Below are 8,826 nucleotides of genomic sequence, written 5' to 3'. Positions count from 1 at the left end.
GACTTCCCATGAGAGCACAATTCAAAATATTCTCAAAAATTCAGTTTTTGAGATAACATTCCGATATCTGCCAGACTTCATCAACCATGACTCCAAAAATATTCTTAATTTTTTTCAGGAAGATTGAAAATGTATTTAGCAAGAATTTGATAGTATATGTTTACAATACTGTTTACAGTCAAACATTTTGATGCACTCTAGGCTTAATTTTTGATAAATCAAAAATCCGAGAAACAAGTTTTGTGGAGGACGGTCTGAAGATGCTCTCTAGCAAGTTTGGTGACAATTGAGCAAAAATTGTGGGAGGAGATAAGTTTTATATGTTTTACAGGTTTTGAAAAAAAACTGAGTGATGGACTTCATAATTTGTAATGAGTTTGGTGAACTAAAGTTGCAGCAGTATTGGGGCTACAGTTTGGTGAAAGTTTCAAAACTGTAGCATATACTGTTGATTTTGTAGGTATTTTTAAAGTTTTTAAGATTTAAACGCTTATTGTGCCCGCCCCCCAGGAGGAATATTGACCTTGGAATTAAGTAAATCTGGCATGGGGCTGGACATTTCTGTAAAGTTTGGTGAGTTTTCGCCCATGGGAAGTATGACTTCCTCAGAAGAAATAAAGAAAGAAAGAAAGAAAGAAAGAAAGAAAGTCACACGTGAAACTCAGTGTGTCTGAGTTCAGCAAGCAGAGAGTTCCATAGTTTGGTGGCACTAATATCGAAATCCCAACCCCCTTTTTGCCACACTGACAAACCAGCAGTGCTACCTTTGCAGAGCTCAGTGGTACATAACAGGTTAATAAGTGCAAAATGTATGTAGGGGCGAAGCTATTTGATGCTTTAAAAGTTAGCAATGGGGCGCTGCTTAGCTCGGTTGGTAGTGCACGTGACCCATGTGCCGAGGCCCTGCAGCAGAGCTGGGCTCGACTCCCGGCCCGGGTTCCCTCACTGCGAGTCTCCTACCCTGCTCCCTGTCACACTCTTCAGCTATCCTGTCAATAAAGCCAGAAAAGGCCAAAAAAATATATAAAAAACCAAAAAAAAAACGTTAGCAATAAGATTTTAAGATTTAAAATCAATTTGAAATCGAACAGGAACCAGTGGAGGGAGGCAAGCTTGATCTTTTTCCCAATTAGGATTTGGGCAGCAGTGAATGAGCACCTGAGTACAGTTCATTGCAATAATCCAGCCTAGACTTGATACAAGCAGGTTTAACTTTCTGTACATCAGCCAATAATAAAAATCACCTCTTTTTCTTTTGTCTTCTTTTTTAGATTATCCTTACTTAATGAAAAAAAGAAACAGATCGTACAACATTTTAACAAAAAGCCGTCTCTATGACAATGTACTGAGCAGTTTCCTCCACAAACGAAGACCAGGAGATGTGGATGAAAGGGATGGAAAAGTGAGATGGCCGTCAGCATGGCCTCTCAATTGATCGCAGCTGACAGAAAATGAATGCACTGGCTTGCAATGTGTAGCACAGCATCACATCATGAGCCTGATGTGATCATGAGGCAAAAAGTGAGATCTGACAGTTTCAGCACTAGGATGAAGATCATGAGGCCGCCTGCATCAAGATAAAACATTAGAGTTGTCGAGTGTATTGTGTGCAGATGGAAACCTAACCTCTCCGATCAGATGAATTTAGGGACCGCTCATTAGTGTGAACTGGTCATTATTCCTATTTTCTGGCCTCAGAACAACCATTATTGCGCTGATTACTGTGCTGATTATTATTCTACATTAGGCAGACTCCTTAGGCTATCCACTTTAGATAAACAGCTTTTTAACAGCTGCTGTGAACCAGCCTACCTTAGTGAAACACTAGTTAAAGTAAATGGTTTCTAAATGTCATCAAGCAAACATACTCATATATAACAGATATAATAATTAGCCTGTGATTAGTGTTGAACTTGAGGCTGATGGGAATGTCATAAAGAGGCAAAGACACGTCCCTTCTGGTGAACCACCGTAAGAAAAAATATATATCGACTGGAGAGACAAACATTTATTAATCCTGTTTGAATTGTGCCATGAATCAAACACCTGACTTTTGTCAAAGTAAAAGATTGTTTTTCAACACAAGAAATACAAGACTGTGAAAATACAGAATTAAAAAGACAGCCAACAGTCATTATTTCTTCGTGACGTTGTCTTGTTGAACATTCACCAAACCGTGAGTGAAACCTTGGTGAGCTGATCCTCACAGAACTGACTGTCTCCTTTTGCAAACCTGCAGGTGTCAATATGATGTTACTTGTTGTGGGCTTTTACATTTTCGGTGGTGAGGTGATGACCATGTTGGTGTCAGTGAAATCCTGAGTTTAGGGTTAAATTCACAAAGGTCATATGTGTGATTCATGCCACATTTCATACAAGATTGAAAATGTTTTTCTTATTTCCGAATTGAGTACTGTACAATTTTATTTTTCGAATAAAAGGTCCTATAGAGTGTAGCACAGATACGGTACAGCACAGTACAGCACAGTACAGTACAGTAGTAAATTGAAGTTAGCATCACTCTGGTTACCTCTGTATTTTGAACTGTTTGGATTTTTACAGTAAGTAATCACACATTTATGACACTGACATATATGTTCATTGCGATAAACTAAACAGATACACACCATTTTGTGATGCTTGAAGCGTAAATTAAATGTGCTGCAGTAAAAAGCTAATGTTAGGCTATAAACAGACGACATCATGGTCATATGACTTAAACGTCACACCACTAAGAGTCTTACCACACAATTACTACACAGGTATCCTATAAACTGATCAACGAACAAGTTGTAAAGTTAGAGATAGAAAAGTTTGTAAGAGAGACTAATGTGTAGATTAGTCTCTGTATTCACTGTGACGATGTTTAATGTCCCTGACAACCTCTGTAGTCTCACTCAGACACTTGATAGCAACCGCTAACTGTTTTAACACATGTTAACACTCTTTCGTTTAAATTTTTTTTTTTTAGTCAGGTATTTACTGACGATACAGATTGATGTTAATCCTAGATCTGGCAAGCTTGAATTATGATAAAGCAATTGTGGTGTTTTAAATCTAGAGTAATGCAGAGCTATGTTAAAGAGGTTTTATTCTGGGCTGAGGTCTGTCCTCCGTCCATGTTTCGTGGAAATCTTTTCAGTAGTTATCCTGCTGATAAACCAACCAATCAACAGACAAACAAACGGACAGGGGCCAAAACGTGATCTCCTTGGCAGAGGTGTCAAGTTTGACTGAATTAGATAGGACTTTTGGGCCTTGGGGTAAGTATGTGCTCTACTGAGTGCCATTCTAGTTTTGCTTGCAGTGCAAAACGTTACCAGCAGAGCCACTGGAACCCTCCCCAGCACCTGCAGGCAGTTACAGTGACACTGATAAGAGCCAAAACTTAGCTGGAGCTCCTCATGACCTGAAGACATAAAACATTACCTATATTTGTTGTCCGCCGACTGTTTGGCCAGGTCGGTGCTCCTTCACACTGGAGGCATGGCTAAAAGACAAAATAGACTCAGCTGGGCTGTTTGTTGCTGTGTAACATATAACGGATATTTAGCATTGATTAATTAGCATTAAATGAACAAAAGCGTCATATTTATTCTCTAGTGATGACTGTTGTCTTCCTCAACCTTACTTGATATTTGAGCTGTTAGTGAACTTACAACAGCGACACAAAGCTGAACGTGGTGTTGCCGCTTTGTCTGTTGCCTTCTTCTTGTGTTGCATCCTCTCGAGCTTCCTGTGTGCATCTCCCTCCATCTTCGCCTCATGACCTCTATCGACCCCTGCACTCCCATCCATCCTGCCCCCTCCTCCACTCAGACAGCGAGTCTGTCGTCCGCAGGGGTCAGTGAGGGCTGACACTGTCAGGTGGTGTTTGAAAAACATGCTGCTTCTTTTCGTTCAATGCAGCAGTGTTGAGGTTATGGACATCACCTGACTGTGATCTACAACACTTTCACATGTATAAATGCCTGTTGTTGACAATTAAAGGTATTTCTTTCCTCCTAATGCTTTAGAATCTCACCTTTTAACTGCTGGTTTTTCCATGTAAATCTGGGGATTTAAAATTAATCCAAATCTCACTCATCTCAATGCCTACCAATGTATATTGTCAGATCTCACCTCTTGCTACATAAACACATCAGGCTCATGATGTGATGCTGTGGTACACATTGCAAGCCAGTGCATTAATTTTCTGTCAGCCTCAATCAACTGGTGAGTTCATGCGAGGATGCTGACATTGTTGTTCAGCTCTTCTTTTACCCCCAACTACACTCACTAACCCTGAGAAGGGAGAGCAGGAGCTGATGGAGGAGGCAGAGGAAGAAAAAAAAAATGAAGGGGGTGGGGATGTCTGTCTGGCCACCATGTTGACCTCATTGACCACAGCAGGACCAGGCTCGTATGCGCACACACACACACACACACACAGACACACACACACACAATGCGACCTAATCAATATGTAACTAAGGAAGAATGAAGGATGATGGAGAGAGTGGGGGTTAAGTTGCAGAAGATGGAGGGGGCTGAAGGAACAGTGTAAATGAGAATACATGTAAAGAGGGCTGTCCTGGGATCTGATGACGGTTGCAAACTGTAAACAGAGATATTTGTGGAGAAACATTTTTTTAAAAATGCTTTCATAATCATATATGAATTGGATCCACTGCAGACTAATATATATATATAGTATAGTTAGTGTAGCATGTGGAGTGGAACTGCCGCACTGTTCAAAAATGTTGAAAGAAATATCACAGTGGGAATCAAAATGAGTAAAGCTGCATTCAGTTGGATCTTTTGTGTTGGTGAAGTGATCTCTATACTCACTTAGATTAGGAAAAGGAAGCTGTTCTGCAGACTGTCTGGTGGTTCTGGAGAGAATCAGACTTAAAGAACATCATGACCCTGTCCATGTGAATTTAGTAACATTTGAAGTGCATTTCACACATTCACCTGATGTGGAGCACCATGTCACATGTGACAAAACTGCAGACTGTGCTGATACATGGCTTGGTACAAGCTATTTTTCCTGGCACTGATCATGCTTTTGAAAAGTGATGTCCCCGGTATCCTCAGTGTAAATGACACTTTTTAAGACATCACATCAATATCTATCTCACATGAAATGTCAGATTTGAAAGCATTACACTTGTGATGCACTGATATGATCCAGGCACCTGAAAATATAACTTTCAGATATAGCATTGCTTGTGAAACACTTTTTTACTGCATATGATTTTTAGAAAAAATCATCTGGAATGTAAGACACCACATGAAAAAATATCAGTTTTCAAAGCTCATATGATATAAGCATGTGTCAGTTTCAAATTTTTTGCATGTTTTCAAAGATTCTGCAATTTCATGCGTAACAATGTCACATGATGCACTTGGCACTATAATATTCCATGTGAGGAATGTCAGACATCACAAATCAAAACATCACTCACAAAATATCATGTGAGAGCATCTCATGTGATTCACTAACATGATTCACTTTTAGAGGTTTTCAGATATTTGACATGTACCCAGTGTTCCAAAATGACACATCTGAAGGCATCGCATGTCTACAACACATCCTCATGCCTAAGACTGAAAGGAGAGGCAGACCACACTTTCACATACGCTTACAGCTTGGTTAGGTTTCGGAAAACATTTACTATGGTACTTCTGTCATTTCCATAACGAACATAGTTAACTTTTGCTGACTTTTGGTTTCATACTGGATGTGAACAGCAGTGCCCTGACTAAACCCTGTAAGCTGCTTGTTGAACCCGTTGAACCCGTTGAACCCGTTGAACCCCATCTTGTCAGACTTGTCACTCTTAACACTACTTCTCCTCACTTCCTCCTTGGCCACCATAATACTACTACAGCTGCTAGATGTCACCATCAATCAACAAACGGAAATAAATACATGAATATTTCATAATAATCTGCTTGAATTTTTTTTAACTATATGTCGTTTTTGACATGCTCCAAATCTAAAATGAAAATAGCAATTTCACATATAATATCAGCAGATACAGACTTCACATGTGATTGACGCACATGATGTATGCAGTGCACTTAACATTTTCCTTTCATTTTTTTCACAGGATAAACTTGTGACAAGATGCACAGATGTAGAAATGTGAAAATGTTGACTCCACGTGTAATTCTACATGTGAAATCACATGTGGTAGATTCATGATTGGTTTGGACTTACGACATGAGAAATTATATTTCACAGATGAAAATATAAATGTACCTGGTAACCCTACAGATTATGAACTTGAATAAATTGAGGACACTGTACCAGTAAAATTGAGGATTCATTCAGAAATCTATATAAAAACACACCGGCTAGAGCTTTGGAGCCAGCGTCTACTTAGAAGATGATAATAATACAAACAGACAGGATGTGCAGCAGCATCAAAAGGGTTAACTGTCTGGGTCCAGGAGAGTGAGAAGTGTGTGTGTGTGTGCGTGTGTGTGTGTGTGTGCGTGTGTGTGTGTGTGTGTGTGCATGTTGGGGGGTGTCAGTAAGTGCAGCTCTACAGTGTCAGTCAGTCTTGGAGTGTGAATATATTTGAAGGCAGCAGTGAGGGAGGAGGAGGAGGAGGAGGAGGAGGAGGAGATAGCGAAGGAGGGCAAAGCGAGAGAGGAGTGGAGGAGGGGTGTCTGGTAGACAGAAGAAGGGAGGGAGGAAGGCAGGGAGGGAGAGAGAAAGAGAGGGGGGAGGAGAGACAAGCCAAGTGTGCACAATATTCATTCAAACTGACAGAGGCTGTGTCCTGGTTTGCACTTCCCACTGCTCCTCTGTCTCTCTCTCTCTCTCTCTCTCTCTCTCTCTCTCTCTCTCTCTCTCTCTCTCTCTCTCTCTCTCTCTCTCGCCAGACAGTCTGCAGTTTACAGCAGCAGGAAGAAGACACCGGAGAGCCACCCCGACAGGAAGAAAGAAAGAGAAAGAGTGTGATGAACGACAGACAAGGAGCAGGAGGAGAAAGAAAATCAAGGAGAAGAAGGGAAGTGAGGAAGAGTAGGGATTTGGAAAAGAGATGATGAGTGGAGGATGAGAAGAGAAGATGAAAGAGAGAGAGAGAGCGAGAGAGAGAGAGAGAGAGAGAGAGAGAGAGAGAGAGAGAGAGAGGTGGCTTGGCTTTTCAATGGGAGGGGTAAAGAAAGAAGTATAGAGATAGAGGAATGCAGAGAAAGAGGGACAGAGAGGAGACTACTGGTCCTGCAGAAGAGGATGTTGGGTAAGTCAGTTGTGCACCTTTAATTTTTATCATTTTTCCAGGCTGCTTGTCGTGCATGCGGCAAGGATCTGATCCCAGAGCAGCCCTGACATCTACTTTCCATTGTCACTCTGTGGGAGAGGCTCCTTGCTGGCAGACGTGAATGCGATGTGACAGTGTGTCAGCGGATGTTTGCCGACACTGATGTGCGTGCATGATGCAACGCCAAGGAGGAACGCCCAGAGAAGCAGGGACAGAGTGCAGAGTTGAGCATGGAAGTGGATGTAGTAAAGGACACAAGGTTGCATGCTAGCATACAGCAGCAGTGAGTGTATTCAAACAATGGAGATTTTCATTTCATTCATCATTTCTCATGTGCTTGGCTGGTTGTGTGTGTGTGTGTTTGTGTGCATCTTTTTGTTGTTTTATTGGAGTATTTGCCTGTGCCCACATGTGTTTGCCTGTATAGATATGCATGTTACGTGTGTGTGTACGTGTGTGTGTGTGTGTGTGTGTGTGTGTGCATGTGTGTGTGTGTGTGTCTGTATGTGTGTGTTTGGCTGTCCCAGTGGAAGTGAATGACAATTAGATTAAAGTATTGATCCAGTCTGGGCCAGGTAGCGAGATGCAGACTTGGTCACACACCCAGCAGCAGAGGAGGGGGGAAGGGCCATCACTATTCTCATTACCTCTGACATCATATACAAACACACTCACACATACACACACATAGTAGCAGTAAGGTTGTCTAATTCACAACATTTTCATTGAGAAAATTACTTTTCAAGAAACAACAGGAATTCTGCCTGTAAACACCCTTCTACACACACACAGCGGTAAACTCTGATTGTGTCACTTCGAAATACTCTCTCATTCACAAACATGCACAAATACCTATCTGAACTGATGATGTAAAAGAAACAAACCTCTAATTCTGAAACTCTTATTAAAATGTTATGTCTACAGACACTCGCACACACACGGATACTCTCTGGCCATTCTGTAATGCACACGCACAAATATCTATGTGCATGATTATGTCAGCCTTTAAAGAAGCAAAACTCATTCAAATCTCTCATTGTGAAAACCAGCTTTTAAGGAACACAGGAATTCTGCCTGTTAACACACTTCTACACCCACTCACAAAAACACACACAGACACACACATACACACTGTTGGACTCAGCTCAGTTCACATCGAAACACACTCTCTCTCACTCACTCACACACACACTCACTCACTCACTCACTCACTCACTCACTCACTCACACACGCACACATACACACACACAAACAGACCGGCAGTTTCCCCAGTAATGGTGGTGCCTCCCTTGAACTCATTCACCGGGGGGTCATGGGTTCAAGTCCCAGGTGGGGGAGGGGGAGCAAGTGAGTGGGAGAGTTCCCGAAGGAGGGAGGGAGGAGGACCGCCACTCACTCACCCTCCACCCACCCATGCCGCGGAGTCTCCGTTTACCCTCCCCCCTTATATTTACCTCACAGTCCACAATCTGTCTCCTTACTCAGACACACACTCTGCATTCATACACAACCATATATTCATGCATACATGTGCCCCCTTTGTCTTACTCCTGCTTCGTTGGT

This window comes from Acanthopagrus latus, chromosome 23 (assembly GCF_904848185.1).
Source record: "Acanthopagrus latus isolate v.2019 chromosome 23, fAcaLat1.1, whole genome shotgun sequence".
In the NCBI taxonomy this organism is placed as follows: Eukaryota; Metazoa; Chordata; class Actinopteri; order Spariformes; family Sparidae; genus Acanthopagrus; species Acanthopagrus latus.
The sequence above is the reverse complement of the archived record's forward strand: the minus strand, read 5'-3'. Positions refer to the sequence as shown.